The 21,421-nt window shown below is 29.1% G+C and overlaps 1 protein-coding gene across 4 annotated transcripts in view; it reads right to left on the reverse strand.

Moving 5' to 3' along the window:
• LOC129911948 (bumetanide-sensitive sodium-(potassium)-chloride cotransporter) overlaps positions 1–21,421 on the reverse strand; it is a 195,042-nt gene that overhangs the window by 148,748 nt on the left and 24,873 nt on the right. Inside the window, exon 2 of one of the 4 annotated variants that reach the window (XM_055989981.1) lies at positions 625–670. The exons of the other annotated variants lie outside the window; for them this stretch is intronic. The gene's annotated coding sequence lies outside the window, so the exon portion shown is untranslated. The remainder of the gene's footprint in view (positions 1–624; positions 671–21,421) is intronic. 4 annotated transcript variants of the gene reach the window in all.

Here is a 21,421-nt window from a genome sequence, read left to right on the forward strand (position 1 = left end):
ATAATTGAAACAAAAAATCGATAAAATTTCTTTAAAGTAATAAATTAATTATTTAATAAGTAAAAAAAGGGTTGGGATTTTTTTTTTGTGTGTGTTAAATGAAAGATGAAAATGTGTGTATTAATCACATTTTACTCTGTCTGTTGAATTCTTTTGAAGTGGTCGAAACAAAAGTTAAATTAAATAAAAGGACTTTTTTATCAATTCTGGAATTAATAGAACTGTACGAAGTTTCTGTTGTGGGTGGAATTTTCATTTCATCAATAAAACTTTTTTATACTTAATTAAAGAACAAGTAATAATTTTTTTTGGAGTGTTTCCAGTGAATTTACTTTTAAAAATGCAACAATATTCTTTAAACGATTTCCGTATTGAATATATTTTAATTGCAGAGCAAGTTTCAAGGCAAAATAATAAATTGTAAAAAAAGCTACGATGATGAATACTTTTGAATCTCATGATAACTACTTTTTGAGAAATAATAATGCAAATGTCTATTTTCAATTTTGCATGTCTTCAAATTCAATATTCTTCAAAAAATAATTGACATTCCAGGATATTACTTCATTTAATTTAATACATATTGCTGTGTTACTCAAAAACAAAATGAAAAAAAGAACTTACTCGTACAAGATTTTGAACTGCTTTATAGAGTTATCTATTGTCTTACCTGCAAATAAACGAAAAGAAAATTAGTAGAATGTAAAAAAAACTGTTTTCATTTGTATGTTTTATGTGACCATTTTTTTAATGAATATTTGTAGATTTATATTTGGTAATGCAGGCTATTTTGGTCAATTGTTTTTAAATGCAAATAAAAAAAAACTTTATTCCATCTTTTTTATTTGATTGAAATAGTTTAATCAAAAACTGGAGCTTCACTAAAAGAACTGTTGTTTATTTTTCAATTTCCTGATAATTGAAAAAGAAGTTGGAGTCTGTTAAAAATATGCAATAGAGATTGTTTTAAAAGGCAGAGCAAAAGATATCTATTTGATAAAATCTGTGTAATTTCAATGAATTTTTTTTTTTTTACTTTTGTTGCATTCCTTAGAATTTACATCAGATAAAAAAGAATTTCATCATTTATGTTCTTTTAGCCGTCGTATTTTGATATTTTTTTAATACAAAATGAAAATGCAATACAAGAGGAAATGTTTGCAGAAGCAAACAAATTTAAGATTAAAGATATGATTCAATTTGAGTAATGATAAACCATTTCTGAATTGTTTAATTTTTCTTTAAGTTTATTAAATTACATTTACATCTTATCTACTCCAAAGATAAATCTAACGGACTAGAAACACTGCCTGCACAACTAGTAACTGAGACCATTGGCAAAATCCTAGGAATATTATTTGCTTCCGAGAAATTTCTCAATGAGGAATCGAGGCTTGTTTTGGGTTTTTTTTTATCAAGCATATAGATATAACAAAGAATACTCATAAAAACACAGGCAAAGTTATTTTGAAAAAGTTAAAATAAGGATCGCCCTGCTATCAATATTTTGTGAATAGAAATCAGAAAAGTTCACGTCAAAGTTATAAATTCTAAGGTTATTTAAATAAAAAGTTTCCATAACAGTTATGAAAACCTATGAAAGCTATGAAAATTAATGTTAGATATCGAAAGTAAAATAAAATATAATTTGAATATTAAAGAGTACGTATACGCCCGAGTGTACTTTTTAAATTTCAATTTTCTAAAACAGAACATTTTTAAACTTTGATTTGATGTCTTAAGGCTACTAATCATGCGGATTTTGGCGGGAGATTCCCGACATTTAAATTTTATCCCAATATCTGGCCTACTGCCTCCTAAAATGTTCCAATTTTGTTCAGAAATTTCAAAAAGAAACTATTTTTTGAAAAATTAATTATTCAAAAAATTATTATTATTTTATTTTAAACAAAAAATAAAAAAAAAAAAACAATTGATTCGGTATTTTTTTAAAAACAAATTAAAGTTTTATTACTATTTTTTTAAATTGTATTTATAATTTTGTATTATATTTTTTTAATAAACAATGCAAACTAACATAAAAGCAGTTATCCGTCTCATTAATGCATGTCAATTAAATTGTAATCGAATTAATCGATCGCAAGTTTTTTTTTTCTTACAAAAACTTAGTTAGTATAAAGTTACAAAAAAAAGATGGTTCATGGATCAAAGAAAATTGTCCTGGAACCAGGGTTCGGATTTTACTTCGATCGAAGTAGATATTTACTTCGATTTTGGGAAAAAAATAAAATCTACTTCCCTACTTCTCTTTTTCAGGATTTACTTCTATTTCTTGATTGAAAAATATTTTTCAAATAATAAATTTAGAGAAAGGGATTTAATTTCAATTTTAAATCTGGTCGAGGCATTGAGAAATAAAGCTCAACTAAAATCTCAAATGATGAATGGAGGTCAATTATTCTTCGAATTCAAGATATAAATAAAGTTTATTAAAGTAATTTTGACTGATTTTGGAGAATTCCTGATCAAAAATTTGTTAGATTATGCTGAATTAACCGTTTTACCCCAAAGCACCGTTACAACCACTAGATGAGAAAGGTTTTTTTGGAAAAGATCATAATAAAAAAGTAAAGAAAAATAATTTTGTTGAAAATAATTTTTTTAGATTAAATTTTTGTAAATAAATGTTCTGAAAGTTTATTTTGAAATCTACTTCCGAAGTTTGGGATCTACTTCACTTTTTTTCCAAATTTGCTTCGAAATTTTGAAACTGAAGTCCGAACCCTGCCTGGAACCTGGTTGTATTTTTTTTTTGACGTGATAACGTCTTATAAATCGATGAACCATGGCAGCCACCACAAAAAAGTGACGCCATTTTCTAACGTTACACTCTCGCACTTTCGCAGTGCGGCAAAAAATTTCAATTTAAAATTAAAAATAAACTATTAAAGATACAAAAATCTTCTATAGCTTATTTGAAAGATAATAACCTACATCTTAATCCAAATGAAGGATTTTTAAAAATTCCGTCATTTAATAGGGTAAACAGGGGTAAAGTCGTAGAGAATTGATTTTTTTTGATAGAGATAGATGAGACTAATTTAAGAATAACCGCATTTAAGAAAAAATTCTAAAGAAATTTGAAAATAAGCTATGACGTTTTGTTTGAACGTTGTACACGTGTTGGGGCTATGACAAAATGATGATTTTGGGTAAAGGAAATTTTATTTGACAATTCTAAAGATGCCAGGGGAAAGAAAACTAGGCGTCTGATACGGATTTTTTTCCAACACTCTGCGTTTCGAAATATGAATTTTTGAAAAACACCTTGTTTTTTAGAAATATTTTTGGGTAGTATTTGATCTTACGCATTTTTTTGGAGCATTCAAAAAATCTCAAACTTATAGGGCATGTAGGGCTTGGCTATACGCATACGTGTGCAGTGATTGATTCATTTTTGACTGGCTAACGGAAGAAACAAGTTTTTGAAAAACAGTTTTTTTGACCGTTTTTAACCGATTTTTATCGTTTTTGATTTTTATCTTTTTTTCTTCAACAATTAGAGAAATAAAGTTTATGGAGCAATGATAGATCATAACCAGGACTATATGTGTACAAAATTTCAATCATTTTTGTAATTTGAGATAACGGTAAAAGAAAATTTTCAAATTCAACAGGTTATAAATTTTGATCTAGAGTAGATAAAAATTTGATTAAACTTTTATGATCATCCCAATACAATTACCTTTCATTTGGTATATCACATATAACGGTACACTTACTACAAGCTACACAATGTTAAATCAAGAAACTTGCGAAAAACCTCAAAACACCAGTGGAGATCTGTTGATCATGAACAGCCACCAGTGTGGGAAGTACCGTAATCTCAGTCTGGAATTTCGACATGGTTGATTTTAAAAAACTCTTACTCCTCTTGTAGGCATCTCAGGAATATGAAAGGTGAAACAATAAGCTTTCACATGGTATAATTTTTTTTATAGGTTGTCATTGAAAAAAATTGATAAAATAGCGTGAGGACATAAAAATAAATGTTTTTTTTTGCTTTTTTTAATGAAATTTGATCGAGTTTAAAAAATTCTAGCTCTTTTTGTAGATGTCTCATAGACCTGATCGATATATATGTTTTGAGCTAAGATAATAAGCTTTCAGATGGTATAAAATTTTGTATAGGTTGTTAGGGAAAAAATGGAATTAATGACGTGAGAAGATAAAAATTCATGTTTTTTTTTTGCTTTTTTTGATGAAAATGATATTTTTCCATAAATTATTTTTATACTTTTTGCGCATTGTAAAAATTTAAAAATGGTTTTATTCTTAAGAAGAAATACTTGGCTTTTAAATTGCATAATTTTTTTTTTAAGCTTTTAAAATAAAAAAATTAAAATAATGAGAAAATAAAAAAGGTATTTTCTTTTTTAGCTTTTTCTTGTAAATTATGATTGTTTGAAATAAGTAAACGCTTCAATTGACTCATTTTAAACAAAAGCACACAACCTGTTTTTTGACGACGTTATCACGTAAAACATCGTCCGTAAATCGGCTTTACAGACAACCTCTTTTTTTTATTATTATTTTTTAAATTAAGCTTAGTTCTAGCTTAATCGAAACACAAAAGCAAAAAAAGTATAATAAGTAAACAAAAGTACAAAATGACAAAAAAAATGTATTGATGTGACATTTAAAAATTTAAATTATTTTAAAAACTAGAAACTTTTTTGTATATACTTTTTTCACTTTGTGTTTCTATGTGATTCAGGCTTTTAGAATTAAATTTAAAATTTTAATGAACATATCAGTTGTTGTTGAACAAAAAAAATAAAATGCACGACTGGGTCGCACGAACTTGCTCTTAGAGTTAAAGTTGCTTAAATTTTTAAGACTTTTTATATAGAAATTTGGAAAAAAAAATAAAATTCGTTTAAAAAAAAAAATTAAATAAAATCTGAAATTAAATTGCCCTCCAAACCTCCAAAACAAGTATGCAGTTTTGATTGATATATTAAGATGCATTTTTAGAAAAAAAAATTTCAAAATCGTTAGAGCCGTTTTTAAAAAAACTAATTTTTTATAAATAATTTTTTGGAGAAAAAGTTTTAAAATAAAATTGGTATGCCATTCTTTAGAAATCACTAATCAACATCTAAAAACAAAATTTCAAAAAAATTCAATGTCCCGTTTTCGAAAATTTGATTTAAAAAAAAAAAAATTTTAAAAATTTTTTAAAAAATCCAAAAATTATTTTTTTCAAAATCTTATTTTTGACTTATATTTAAATTATATAAATGCTTCTTCACAAAAAGTTTCGTTGAAATCGAATAAGCAGTTTCGGAGATAATCGGATTTGAAAAAAAACGGTTCTATGGCAGGTACCGTTAATAATGATTCTCAAAAAAAAATTTTTTCATTGAAAGATAGACCTTAGCTTAAAACTAACATTAGAATTTTTTAAACAAAATCGTTAGAGCCGTTTTCGAGATATTTCAATTTTACTAAAATCGGTATATGACAAGTACCGTTATTTTTGGTCCAAAAAAATTAATTCCAAAAACCCCTCTGGAGAGTCGCCAAATAACGCTACATACCAAGTTTGACATTATTCGGTCCATCTGTTTAGGCTGTAGCTTCTTATACAGACAGACAGACAGACAGACTGACAGACAGACTGACAGACAGACAGACAGACAGACGGACTTCCGGGACCCACTTTTTTGGCATTGTCTACCATCGTAATGTCATGGAAAAATGTTATCTCTTATAATGTTATAACTTGATATTACCTATATCGCAAGTAAAAAAACTGAAAATTTTGAAAAATAATTATAAATTAAATAATTATCTGTGTTTTTTTATATTAATGTATGGACTTCATCAACTTAGACGTTCTTTAACATTGTTTAAATTTATAAAAGGGTACATGATAAGCTTCTTTGTTTTATGATCGATCTAATCCCCAAAAAGGAAGCTAAAGCCTGCCTTTTAGACCCCAGAGAATAAATATCTACAAAACAAAGTTCTACACAACAAACTTTAAGGTCGATAGTTGGCAGGTTTATCAATAAATAACAAAACCAAAATAATTAAAACTACTTAACGAGGTTAACTCATCAGGGATGACACTTTTTATGCAAACATAAAAAAATTAAAGCTTTTTATAAAAATTGTTAAATTTAATATGAATTCATTTGAAATTTGTCCTTTTTCAATCTAAACTATATCTTTAAAGAATTGATTCAATAAATTGAATTCCGATTAAACATGCATGCAGTTCATGTAAAATGAAACCCTTCAAAGCAATTAGTAAACCAAATTAGTGTTCCTTTTTTCTCCTGATTTTACTGCTGTCAATCAAAAACAATTAAAAGTTCAAGTGGCCTCTACTTCAAGTTGGTCTTCAAATTGAATTTTATTCAATCGCTCCATTTAAACATCGTAGCCCTTTGTATAGTCCGCCAGATTTTAATAATGTCTGACGAAACTTCATGATAACATCGGCAGATCGGCACCCTTAATACCAATTAATATCCACCCAGTTCGAATACTTCAGTCGAATATAAATTAGTTCATCAGAAAAACTATTCAATATATGAAACCTCTTACAAAAGGGCAAGGGTACCACTTAAGGATAGTAAATTACTCGTTCAATTAGCAATTAGATCATAAAATGTTGCTTAGCTCATATGAAACTTCTTCATAAAGCTGAGAAACCAATGCGTTGTCAACATTAAAGGCAGACATTTCCGTTTCCTTGGAAGTTGAAAATAATAATAAAAGAGTGAGAGAAAATTTAGAGTTATAAATTCAAGTGCATAAAATGAAATTGTGATAAAGAGAGCAAGTGTATTTTTCTTATTTAAATTAAATTTACCCTAAATGTTAAACAATTCTTTAAACGTTAAGCCCCTCTGAAACACCAATTTACTACAATTTTTCTTCAATAAAAAAAAGTGTAATCACTGATTTGTCTGAGATTTCGAGTCATTGGTGTCGAATAGAACATTCATTCACAGACATTTATTAAGACATTTAAAGCTAAAATAGAGACATCATCCTACAAAACTGTACTCATATATACACAAGTTAATTGTTATGTAAATGCTTTTTGTAAATATTATTGAGTTTTTTGGACCTTTTTCCGCTTCAGCAAAGGCATCTCTTTCATTTTTTTTTTTTTGTGTTCCTCTTTGGGCAACGATAATAATGATTGGATTTCGGTCGTTAATGAAAATGTTGGTCAACAGAATGGATGGTTCGTGTGAGAAGGGCTGAATAGCTATCTGTTTGCATTAGTAGGTGCGTAGTGTTTGTAGATACTTCCGTTATGTCTGAAAAGATGCTTTTGTCATGACAATGCCGATGCTGGAACAGCCTATACAAATATATATATATATTTTTCCATTGCCGGACTTAGACCTGAAATGTACATATACGCACAAAAAAAATAAAATAGAACATATACAACTATTTTTAGAAGATACATTTTTATAAAAAAATATTTTCAAAATCGTTTGAGCCAAAAAAAAAAAGTATTTTTTTTTTTAAATAATTGAAAATTTTATAATAAATTAAAATTCCAAAAAATTAAGTGTCTCGTTTTCGAAAATTTGATTTTTCAAAAATAAGAATTTTTTGTATAGAACAATTTTTTGCAATAGAATAGGTAAGTAGCGCTCAAGAAAATCAGATCACAACAAAAACATTACTGTTAAAAAAAAAACCAAGTTCTCCTATGTTGAAATAATGCTGGCGGTTACCACGCCCCCTTTCTAAAACTCTCAAATTTCAAATTTTGTCCTTTGTATAAACTAACAGTTCTACCATTCTACCAAATTTCAAGATTCTACGATAATCAGAAGTGCTCTTTAATATTTGATGAAAATTCAGCGGAAAATTCAGCCTATCTAAAATTCTGAGATTTAAAATTTTTTTCTTTGTATAAACTAACAGTTCTACCAATCTACCAAATTTAAAGATTCTACAATAACCAGAAGTACTCTATAATATTTGATGGAAATTCAGCGTAAATGGGCGGTTACCACGCCCCCTGGCGAAAATTCTAAAAATCATTGGAGCTGGTTATTAAAGGAAGTTTTTTCTATATTTAAGAATGATCATTGTACATGTACATAAAGGTTTAAAAAAAAAGTTGTTATGATGTTTTTAAGAAAAATATTAGCCAACAAACAAAAAAATTTGATTTTTCAATAAAATAATTAATTTTTCTTTAAATGAATTTTCTTAATTATTCCTAGTTTTGATATCAAGGTAAACGTTTGTAGGTATGGGTAACATTTTCGTTGAAATAGGAAGGTCAAAGATTGGGACTGCTTAGTACAAGCATCTATCTATCTATGCAAAATAAAAAAAAATCTAAAATGAACAAAAAAATAAATTTAATATTTCATGTTTAATTTCCAGAAAGTGTCAAAATTTTAAAACAAAAATGTTTTAATAGTCAAGAGTGTTGAGAAAAAAAAATAATTCAATATACATTCATAAAATTAGGTATAAAGACATTAAATGAGAAAAAAATCAGTAAACATTAAACATAAATACAAAAAAAGTTTATGAGCGTGGTACACTGGTTTTTAGTATTTTTTTCAGACTAGTTTTATTAATATTAAAATCAAACAGATTAGTATTCAAATTTACAAGCTTAGTCAGCTATTACATGAAGTATCAAGAGGCGCGCCTCTTTTCAAACGTAATGAGTGCAAAAGAGAAAAAGGATGAAACAAAAAATTATCCGACCAGAGAGTCGTGGGTCGGAATTCTGAGACTCTTTTTTGACGTTTCTTTTTCCACTTTTCCTTTTTTCAACATTCTCTTTCATTTCTTTTTGCTTCTTGGTGCAGTACAACAACAAATTTTAAATCAAAAGAGAAATGTCAAATTTGAGTCCGTGTAATAGTACGCGCCTCACAGAATGATTATCAAAAGAAAATTAGAAAAAAGAGTCAAGCCTCTTGAGGCTTCATGTAATAGCTGACTTACACATGCGAGTTAAGGGCACATGCATACCATAATTAGTACGGTGTTGGGGTAATTTTATCAAATCTAAGCTGCGAAAGTTATAAGCACCTCTCCGGTAGTAAGCAGAACAGGCCCATCAATTACACCCGTTATAAGTTGATGAATAAATACAAGGTAGTTATTAACTCTCGTTTGAGACAAGGTTTGGATCTGCAGTAGGTTGATTCGATGCTCATAGGAAGGAAGGTTAAAAGCGAAAATAAGAATTTCACTCTTACGGTAGCATAACGGTACGTCATTAATATCTAAAATAAAAAGAAGAGGTCCCAGGTGACTACCTTGCATGACGCCCGATTTGGCAATGAAGGATTTTGAGAAGGTCCCTCTGAATTTCACCTGATATGACCTATTTTTAAGGTAAGAAGAAATCCAAGTGATAAAAGTTATAGGAATACCAAACATTTTTAATTTAAACTTTATGATGTCATGAGAAAGTTGATCAAAAGCTTTAGAATAGTCTGTATAAATGCAGTCGAGTTCCTGTCCACTTTCTAAAGCGAAGGAGCAATTTTGGAAAAATGAAAGTAGATTCGTAGCCGTTGATCTTTTTTGCATGAAACCATGTTGTTGATTACAAATAATATTTCTACAGTAGAACGTTAAACTATCACTAACTTGCTCAAAAAGCTTTGGAATACATGAAAGTTTAGATATTGGCCTATAGTTAGTTATATGGGCTTTATTTCCCTTTTTAAAAACAGGAGTAATATAAGCGCTTTTCCGTATGTTTGGAAATATACCCGATTTAAGAGATAATACGAAAATGTGTTGAAGAGGGAGAGCTAAAACGGATTCATCAGGTCCCAGAGAGCAATCATCATGAAGAAGTAAAAGAAGTAATGCCAAAGTTGCTAGAGAACTTGGCTGGGCACTACCGTGCCCCTTGATTTCTCCTTTGATAGAAATTTCGTTATAATCTTGATTTTAGGAAAAATGTTATTCTTTAAAACTGTCTTTAAAAAATGTTTACACCTTTTTTAGTTGTTTAGATATTAATATTTTAAAGCCGTTAATTTTTTCTTGTCCTAGATATTTTTTTGTACTTTGAGGCCAATTTTTTTTTTTTTTTTTTTTGATAAATTTGTAATAAACATACCTAGTGTTTTATTTATTTATTTATTCTTATGATATGAAGAAAAAAAAAATAATGAACAAAAAGTCATCAAAAAGTTTGTGAGAAAAAAAAAAACTCATTTATTTTACTATACTTGGAAAAACCTGCACTAGGTAAAATCTTAAAAAAATGTGTTTTTTTTTTTAAGTTAAGATAATTAAAAATTTATTTTTGTAGTTTAAAATAGTTTTTATTTAAAATTTAGATAGAGGGAATACGCTGCAAAAAATTTTAACGAAACAATATTGACAGTGAAGTTCAAAAAGATATTATTCCTGAAGAATTTTGAATGAAAATAATTTTTTATCGGACAAAATTTCTGTGCTTTATAAGATTTTCCAGTTGTTTCGTGAAATAGGCTGGTACTGAGTTGTTTGATGAAATGCATTTTTGTCCATATCTTTAATTCAAAATGTTCGATCAATGTTTTCATAAGAGTCAATATCCAAAAATTTACTTATGGGTTCATAAATTAGAACGAATCCACGTCTGAAAGGACAAAATGTCCCATACTGATTGAACTGCTTTTACAAAAAAAAAAAAACACCAAAACAGGGTTACTGGGTAAAATTTAATTCAACCCTGTGTGTTTATTATAGTTTCAATAAGAAAAAAAAAACTCAAACTGACAGGACAGGCCCATATATTGTTTGTATTTTTTTGTTGATGGCCAAAATAACGTATTCCGTATTGATGCGGTTGTGGTTCAGAGTGTTACAGCATATTGAAGCATATAACTCTTGTAGTGTGGTGGGTGACCTTTTTGGATTTGTTTGTTCTATCCTATATAGAATTGAAAATGCGGACGTGATTGAATGAGGATGGATGAATGAGAGAAAATTTTTGTTTGTCTTCTGTTTCACTGGGTAAGAAAAAAACCTACTATCTGTCAAGTCTTAATTTAAAAAAGGGTTTCTGTGTTCTTTTTTTTTTTTTCTTTTTTTTTTTTTGGGTGTTTGCCGGCAGATTTTTATTTTTTTAAACAAGATTTTTTTTATAATTTCCTATAGACATAAAATTTGACAAGAATTCCTTGCTGTGATAAAAATATATTGACATGGTACACAGTAAGCTGAATAAAAAAAAAAAAAACAATATTATATTAACCTTGTTCTGAAGAAGATAAGTACCTACCAAAGAAACTATATTACAAAAAAAAAGACACTTTATCTTCGTATATTAGAACAAAAAATTAAGAAAGCTTTACTATGTTTAAGTTTCATTACTACTTTAAAATAAAAAGATAGTTGTTGCTTTAAAACTTACATACAACAATGGCTTTATATTAACCTCTGCCAACTACAACATCATAACCAGTATAACGAACGATAAATTGGAAAAGAAATTCTATCTGAAAAGTGTTTTTATTGGACGAGCACAGAGAATATTATAATATTGTCTAGAAGGGATCTTAAAGTGCATTCATAAGGAATCGAAAACCTTTCTTTAGTAGTGAAATAAATGTATATAAATTTATTTAATCAGTTTTTCTGATTCAATAAAAAAGCAACGAGGCAGATGAGAAATATTAAAAAGAAAGATAAAGTTGCTGGTGGCTTTACTGAAAAGAAAACCTCAACAAGTGAAAAAAAAAAAATAGCAGACAATATGTGATGAGGAAAATTGGGATTAAAGATAAAAACAAGAGGAAAAATCAATTGGATTTCAGCATATGACCGAAAACGGGGTAGGGGAGGGACCAAGAGTGGTGGGTGTAAAAAACGGGTTTTGACAATTTTTTGGATGGATAAATTAAATCGTAATTAAAGTTACGATCATTTTTTTTTTTTTCATAACTTAAAAAATATTGCTAAAAATATCCTTCAAGATGTTGTTGTTGTTCAAAGATTAAAATGTTATAGGTAAAAATGTCAAAAACTCATCTTACAAAAAAAATTACATAATTTTCAAATTTAAAAAAAATCCGTTATGAGTTTATTAAGTTTTTTAATATATGTACATATTTCGTTTCCATATCACACAAAGTACTAATAATTTCAATTCTGCCGTTTACTTCTAGCAACTTCAATATTTTTTACCGTTTTTGTTGTTTTTCCTTAAAAAAAAAGATATTAAGACATTTTTAACGCGGTATTTAAAACGTTATTTTGATAACGACTTTATAAACTCAATAACTTCAAAAATACTGTTTTTATACATTTTTCCACTTTGAAATCGATTTTAGTCATAAACACACTTGCACTAAATTATATTATAATTTTTAATTAATAGACCATTATTATTTTTAAATACAAAGCATAGATTCAAGGATAAAAATAAAAAACCGATGTGTAGGCCATCCAAATTAAAATTTTTCTCTGTATGCTCTTCTCCGAAGCAAAAGCGGGCAATTTAATGTCTTGGCAAGAGTGCAGGTTTTCCTTATTAATAGCTTAAGTCCACCATCAATATATGCTGCACTCGTCGTATTCCCACTTCCAAGTTCATTTCCTTGACAACTTCTCTTGCTGCCTGACGAAAAACAGTTCTTTTTATGTCACTTTTGGCTCTCGACCTTCACACTCGTTTAAAATACCTATACTAGTCACCTTTATTAATCAAGTTATCAATTACACAATAGGACCTTTTTCATCCTCTACCTATTTCCGAGTTAAACAAGCCCTCTACATGTAAAGCCTTAATTTTGCCAATTTTTGCATTATTTTTTAGAGTATGAAAAAAATCAACTTTTTTGTTAAACCTTTGGAAGTAGGGCTTTTTAAACAAAAAATTAATTAGTTTTTAATATTGCGATTTTATTACACCAGTTTTTAAATAATTTTTGTATTAATTTGTATTTAAAAACCCTATTTTGAATACAACATCAAAAGTATTAAAAAATAAGAAATTTGATTTAAAAATTAATTTCCAGCTTTATAACTTTATCTTGTTTAGAATTGAAATTAAACACTCATCTTCATTTTTTTAAACAAGAATATTAAATTTTAATCAAATTATATCTAAAATATAAACGACAGCACCATCCATTAAAAAAAAAGAAAAAAAATCTTGTCCATGTTTTGAGAAATATTTAAAAATATTTTGTTTTACGGCATTTTTCAGAATCTTTATTTACTAAAAATTGTCTAGCGAGATTTTACTGAGGTGAAGCTTCGTACTTTTTATTGAAAATCAGCATATTTCTACGCAAAGTTCAGGATCATTGCAAAGACAGTTGTAACAAGTTTCCTTTCATAATGAATCTCAAGGAAAGAATCCTCTCTTATGTAGCTCTCAAAACTTCTGGCTATAAAGGATGTCATCTTAGGCAAATAGAATGATAGAACTATTCCACAAAATGTTGCAGACAGCAAGTCCATAATACCATTATTTAAGACACAATTCACATCAACTTTGAACTTAAACCACAAATCTTGCAAAAGTGTACGTACAAAGTTCAAATGGATATCGTTTGAGGGCGAATTTCCAACTCAAAATAATAATTATGTATTAAAATAATTTCAAGAATAACTTTACGTGTTGTGTACTTATTCTCACATTCATTGAATTTAATAATTAAAATTGTTCATCGATTGTAAACAAACGTTTGTCTATAAAAGTGTTTAAAATTAAAATCAGTTCCGACTTCCGATTCGGAAGTGAAAAATAAACATCTCTCTTCATTTGTAAAACTTCCTCTCAGGATTCAACAATATCTTAGTATCATTTTAATAAGTATTATTAAAATCTCTTCACTAAACAATTTTAAGCTTAAAATTGTTGGTATTCAAACACCTACTTACTATCATTCTTTCGCAAAAGAAAAAATTTTTCCTTTCTTGCTTACATTACTATATTCCTTTTTTTATTACAATTCAATAAAATAAACTACAAACTTTCTTTAAACTCAATGAACTTGCGATAAACTCTTTTGCAAAGGACAATATAGCTTTTCGGTTGTGGCGAGTGTGAGTGAAATAATGTTTGAGGAAAAATGGTAATTTTCTATTAAGACTTTTTTCTTTAACTTATAAAATATGTGCGTAGTCGTCCTCTCCTACGTATAAAAAGTAAAAGGATCGTAAGAAAACCCTTTTCTGAGAACTACAGATATATACTTACACAACACCATTATGAAGCTTAACAAAAACAACAAAAAACGAAAAACAGAAAAAAATAAAATGCACGACTGGGTCGCACGAACTTGCTCTTAGAGTTCAAGTTGCTTACATTTTTAAGACTTTTTATATAGAAATTTGGAAAATGTAGGTACCTATGACATGGGTACAGAAAAAAAAATAAAATTCGTTTTTTAAAAAAATGATATAAAATCTGAAATCAAATTGCCCCCCAAAACAAGTATGCAGTTTTGATTGATATATTAAGATGCATTTTTAGAAAAAAAAATTTCAAAATCGTTAGAGCCGTTTTTTAAAAAACTAATTTTTTTATAAATAATTTTTTGGAAAAAAAGTTTTAAAATACCATTTTGTAGAAATCACTAATCAACATCTACACACAAAATTTCAAAAAAATTCAATGTCCCATTTTCGAAAATTTGATTTTTCAAAAAAAAATTTTCAAAATTTTTTTAAAAATCCAAAAATTATTTTTGGCTTATATTTAAATTATATATATGCTATTTCACAAAAAGTTTCGTTGAAATCGAATAAGCAGTTTCGGAGATAATCGGATTTAAAAAAAAAAAACGGTTTTTTGGCAGGTACCGTTAATAATGATTTTCAAAAAAAAATTTTTTCATTAAAAGATAGACCTTGTCTTAAAACTATTATTTGAATTTAAAAAAAAATCGTTCGAGCCGTTTTTGAGCATTTTCAACTTTACTAAAATCGGTATATGACAAGTACCGTTATTTTTGGTCCAAAAAAATTAATTCTGGAGAGTCCCCAAAAAATGCTACATACCAAGTTTGAAGTCAATCGGCCCATTCGTTTAGGCTGTAGCTCCTTATACAGACAGACAGTCTGACAGACAGACTGACAGACAGACAGACAGACAGACGGACTTCCGGGACCCCACTTTTTTGGCATTCTCTACCATCGTAATGTCATGGAAAAATGTTATCTCAACTTTTTTTTTTACGAATGCATAACTTGATATATAGTACCTATATCGCAAGTAAAAACTGAACGGAAAAACCAAAGGCCCTCAAGTTAAAACTATTAAATGAGAAATTCTTTTAGCTTTACACTGATAGAATCTTGCTTCTTCAAAACCGACATCAACTTGAACGTTGTTCTTCTTTTGGCTATGAAGTAAATTTCAGCTTAAATACTGCCTTTTCCTTTGAAAATACAGAGAAATTTGTGTAATTTGTGTAATTTAGTAATAAATAGATTTTGAACTTCCGTCGGCTGTAGTTCCGGAATTGATTTTATTGAAGTTTTTTGTTGATAGAGTAACACACACAATCGACCGATGATAATCCGCACCCCTGATGAAAATTAATTCATATGCGCAGTTTCTGTTTCATTTGTCGAACATCATTATGAACTAAAAACATCAATATCACATATGCCTAGAGATGAGCAAAAAATCATACGATTTTTAACCTGTGATTGATAAATCACAATCACTACTTGTGAGCAGTCCTCAAATTACCTGTGATTACCTTAACCATGAATTGGATATTCACTTTTCACTTTACAGTTCGCACTTCGCACAAATAGAGCATTTATCCTGAATGTTATTTTCGACAAGTTTGTTTAGGATATGGCGTGATTTCTCTCACATAGATCAATCTTAAAAAAGATTTCTATGTTTGAAGTTTACTCTTTACACTAGAAGTGAGGCAAAAATTTTTATCAAAAGTAAATTTAAGTGCATTTCCCTTTTACACTTGATCTGTTGCAAAAATTTATTATTCCAAAATCACAGGTCAAAAGTCATTTTCAATGCGTTTTCGTGAACTCCGGGTAAAATAATTCACGTTACACAAGTACATTGGATATTCAAATTAAACCCTTTGATTTTTCAAAACAGCTTTTGCAACAGTTCTTTATTAAACATGAATTGGTTTGACTGGAATTCACGCAATTGCTTTGGACATTTTTTTTTAACCTGTGATTTTTCACAACTTTTGCAACAGTTTTGTTATTGTAATCTTGAATTGTACTGACGGAATTCACGCAAATGCTTTGGATTTTTTTAACCTGTGATTTTTTTCCAAAATAAATTTTTAACAGTTCTTTATTAAACGTGAACAAGTGTATTGGAAATTATAAACTGTGATTTTTCCCAAAACAACTTTTGCAACAGGTCAAGTGTATAAGTGAATTATTTTAAGCAGACTTCAAAAATGCATTGAAAATTACTTTTATTCTGGCCAAAACAACTTTTTGCAACAGTGTAAAAGTGAAATATTTTAACCGAAATTCACGCATATGCATTGAAAATTACTTTTAACCTGTGATTTTGGATAAAAAATTTCTTGCAACAGTTTAATTGTAAACGTGAATTGTTTTTTCAAAAATTCACGCACGTTCGGTAAAATTAATGTTTTGTTTACCCCTTACAATCACGTATGGCTCCAGAAAATTCTCGGTTTGCACCCGAATATTTGCTGTGAAATCGCAGGCTGTCCTGATTAGAATGAGGATTTTCAAAGTTAATTTTCCCGTGAAATAATAAATTTCTCCCGTAAAATCAAGAGTCACTTAGACAAAATAATGTTTTCCCCAGAATAATCACGGATGGCTTTGGTAAATCGCGGATCTGTTTGCTTAAACCAACTCGTATTTGAGCTTCATTAGTACTTCCTACGTGAAAAATCGTAAGGAACGTGTTTATTGGAAAATACAAACGTGAAAAATGCTACGTGTAGATTTTTTTTTTTTTTTTTTGAATTTTCATAAAAAAAAATTGAATTCACGGTTAAAAATCACAGGTTACAATCACCGTGAATTCAAAATCACAGTCACAGGTATACCTGTGATTGAAAAATCACGACTTAGCTCATCTCTACATATGCCTACCGGAGAAGAATGAGACGATTTTTAATTGAATATTGATTTTACCAGCTAAATGATTTGAGGAATGATAAAGTCGATAAAGTCAACAAATTAATGAGTATTTAACAATGCAACGAGACGTGCTGTCGTGCGACTTATTTACTCAGGTCTTGAATACTCGGTAGTGGATATGTTGGTTACCTATATTTTCCAACTCAAATTAACAGACATCATCAAAATTTGATAGAATCTGTGACAATATTGTGTAAAGTGCATCACCTATGGCCATCCTTTATCGCCGTTGGATATATGCTGACAATTCCTCTTTCATCCATGTTCCGTTTGCTGAAGTATTTCAACCGAATTTCGTCAATATTGGACATATTGCAATTAATTGGAATGTATTTTCACGTGTATTTGAATTACAAAGACTGCACTATAAAGGTAGATTGGGTGTCAGTGTGGCACAAAAATAAGGATAAGTAATTCTCCTCTAGCTTTGAAGAGAATTATTAATTTATCCAATAAGTTTCTCTTAAGTATGTATGTAAGTACGAACACTGAAGCAGATTAAATTTAAAGGACTATTGTAACATCTAAACATTGAACACTGAACAGCTGACTTGAAAGAAGCACATTGATATAATCATCAAGAACTGAAAGAGCTGCATAATGCAACATAGATTCGCATGTAAAGTTATTGAGCAGGCTGAAACGGCATAGTTAAACTAGAGAGATGTCTTTTATTTTACCATTAAGGTGCATAACAGATTTTCAAAATTCAACAGAATACTGGGTCCTATAAACGGTTGCTGTATTTAATGTCGTTTTCGATTGGTTTCACTCAAGGATTCACTCATTCTGAAATCCAATAAAACAGTCTGAATCACTTCCACTTAATTCTGAAATTTTATACCTATATTGGTGAATAATCAAATACAAACTTTTTGCTTTTCTACTAGGAAATTTGGTTTGACGTTTAATTATTATTTGGGCAATTCCATGGTATAGGTCGTTTCAAATCAAAAGTCCCATGGAAAATTGAGCAAAAATAAAAAAAACTCATTCGCTTACTGGAAGGAAGCATTTATGAGGCAGCTGAACTTTTTCTAAAATTACGATAAAATAATGAAGAACAGTTCTTGATATCCCGCTTTTAATTAATGGATCCGTCTGTGAGATTCACTGGATTAGCCTCAGAAAGCGGAGGCAAGTCTCCCGGGCTTGCATCACTCCATATCCACGGACAATACAAAAAAACATACAATTATTTAATTATTTATCATTTGAAGGCAGTTGGGAAGATATTGTTATAGGACTAGGTGAAGATGGACCAGAAATGTCAAGTTTATATGATAGCAATTCATAACTTTAAATTGTATTCACATCTTTTCATTTGTATAATTGGGCAGTAAATATCTTATTTTTATTTTTAAATTATTTTGGAGTCGTCACCATAGAAATAATTAATAAACAAATTCAGATTTTTCGTTTGTTTATTTTTTTCTCTAGCATTTCTTTCATTCAAACAAGCATGATTTGTTGTAATTTTTGAGTTGATTTGTCGCAATGAGCCAATAAAATTGATGTCGTTTTCGATTGGACGTCCAGAAGCGTCCGGAAGCATTCAGAAGCCTTCTGAAAGCGTTTTATTGGCATGAAAATGACATCCAGAACGCTTCTCAGAAGAGAAATTCTATTCTCGATTTCAAAACAGAATCAAATCAAGAAGCACTAACACATTTACACTTACATGTCAAAGAAACACTCAATCATTGTTTTTTTCTGTTTTCCATTAATTTTTTTTTTTGTTTTCTGCAATTAATTGTTAATTTATTTTCAAACAAATAAATTATGCTTTTAAAAATTTTCCACAAATGAATTTCCCATTAATTGGTTAAAAATTAGGTACAATTTTCTTTAAATATTAAATATTTTTCAAGTTTGACATTTTAAATTTCAAAGAAAAACAAACACAAACAAAAAAAAAACAGAATTGAGTGGAATCGATTCAAACTGTTTTATTGGATTTCAGAATGAGTGAATCCTTGAGTGATTCCAATCGAAAACGACATGAGTTTTTTGTTTATTTGTTCTCAATTTTATTGGAAGGGAGAAAATAAACTCTGAGTCAGGACTTTTGATTTGAAACGACCTAGGTTGTTTCAAATCAAAAGTCCCATGGAAAATTGAGCAAAAATAAAAAAAAGAGTGTGTGTACACAAGTACACGCGACTGAAGTTATACTTCACACTCAGCTTATTAAATGAATTTCATTTGATGATATTTTTAGTTTTTATAATTTTTGTTTATATTTTGTTTATATTATTATTAAAATAATCAAACAGCGTATTTTTTTTTAACAATCTCAGCTTATGGTGATCTGCAACTTGCAACTTGCCACAAACAACTTGCCACATGCAACTTGCCACAAACAACTTACCACATGCAACTTGCCACATGCGACATGAAACATGCAACTTTCCACGTGTTGTGTGTTTTTTTTTTACCGTACTGCGGCGTACTGCATTTTTAAATACTAAAGTACTACCAACTCTAAGGGTGAAACGACAGCCCTGCTGCCCAATTGTCTCGGAGATGGCGATCGCGTCATAATCCCTTTGACATTCTTGTCAAAAAAAAAAAAATTTTCATACCCACCGTCCCATAAGAAGTATAACTTCAAAAAACTCATTCGCTTACTGGAAGGAAGCATTTATGAGGCAGCTGAACTTTTTCTAAAATTACCATAAAATAATGAAGAACAGTTCGTTATCCCTATTTTAATTAATTCATCCGTCTGTGAGATTCACTGGGTTAGCCTCAGAAAGCGGAGGCAAGTCTCCCGGGCTTGCATCACTCCATATCCGCGGGCAATTAAAAAAAAACAAACAATTATTTAATTATTTATCATTTGAAGGCAGTTGGAATAACTTTGCCGAAGATATTGTTATAGGACCAGGTGAAGATGGACCAGAAATGTCCAGTTTATATGATAGCAATTCATCACTTAAAATTCTATTCACATCTTTTCATTTGTATAATTGGGCAGTAAGTATCTTATTTTTATTTTTCAATTATTTTTGAGTCGTCACCATAGAAATAAATAATAAACAAATTCAGATTTTTCGTTTGTTTATTTTTTTCTCTAGCATTTCTTTCATTCAAACAAGCATGATTTGTTGTTATTTTTGAGTTGATTTGTCGCAATGAGCCAATAAAATTGAGTTTTTTGTTTATTTGCTCTCAATTTTATTGGAAGGGAGAAAATAAACTCTGAGTCAGGACTTTTGATTTGAAACGACCTATAATTTGTTTTCAATGAAGATTCCATACATACAAAATTACAAGCTTTTAATATGAGTGACAAAACCAAACATTTTTTCAATATTTCGAGGAAAAATTTTAAAATATTTAGGTAACTCACGTTACATTATTTTGGTAACTCATGTTACCTGCGATTTGTGGTTCCAAAAGTAAAGAAAAGATGCATTTTCACTCAAGTTTTTTTTTAATCAAATAGTGTGTAACGAAGCTTGCTTAAATGTTAACTTATTTTAGCACTCATTAGGGGATATTGTCATCGTCACTATTAGACTCATCATATTTTCAGTTTGCTTGTTTTTCCGTCATTTTCATGTGAAATTCTTCTGTTGTTGTCAAGCTTATGCTATAAAAATGCTTTAAGATTATTAAACTCCCTGAATTTTATGTCTATCCATAAGGGAATACAACAAAGAATCTTTTTTTGCAACTTGCATAAAGAGTTGCCGTTTGTAAATAGTAATTTGCTAATAAAAAAAGTAAAAAAGACTGCATAATTTGTTCAAAATTCGTGTCCACTTTTTCATGGAATTACCCATTTAAATATTAGTTGTTTTGAGTGAATAATCAAGAAGAAAATGTTTATTCTGAGAAGCGTTCTTTCTGTAGTATTGGTATGCGAATAAAACACTTTCAGAAGGCTTCTGAATGATTCCGGACTCTTCCCGAGAGCAAATTAAACAATCATACATAGCGGGCTTGCACTATTAATAACACGGTGTAACACTCAAAATATACGCGGGCGGAAACCTATCAGGTTTTGTAGAGCTAGTCGCACTGATTACGAAACGGTATTTGAAAATCCCCTACCACCCCCAAAATCTGGAGCTACGGGCAAAAAAACGGTTTTTTGGACCTTCACCCATTGAAAAAATTCTAGCTTCGACAATTTTTTACCCATTCTCGATTTTTTTACAGTTTCTGATAGAAGATAAATATACCTTTTCAACAATGTATAAAACATGTAACTCGGTTAAACCATTTAGAATTTATAAGCTGTCAAAGTTCAAAAATTCCATTTTTTTCGTCATTTGCCCAACTTCGGCATCAATTTAAAGTA

The sequence above is a fragment of the Episyrphus balteatus genome, chromosome 2 (genome assembly GCF_945859705.1).
Source record: "Episyrphus balteatus chromosome 2, idEpiBalt1.1, whole genome shotgun sequence".
NCBI lineage: Eukaryota > Metazoa > Arthropoda > Insecta > Diptera > Syrphidae > Episyrphus > Episyrphus balteatus.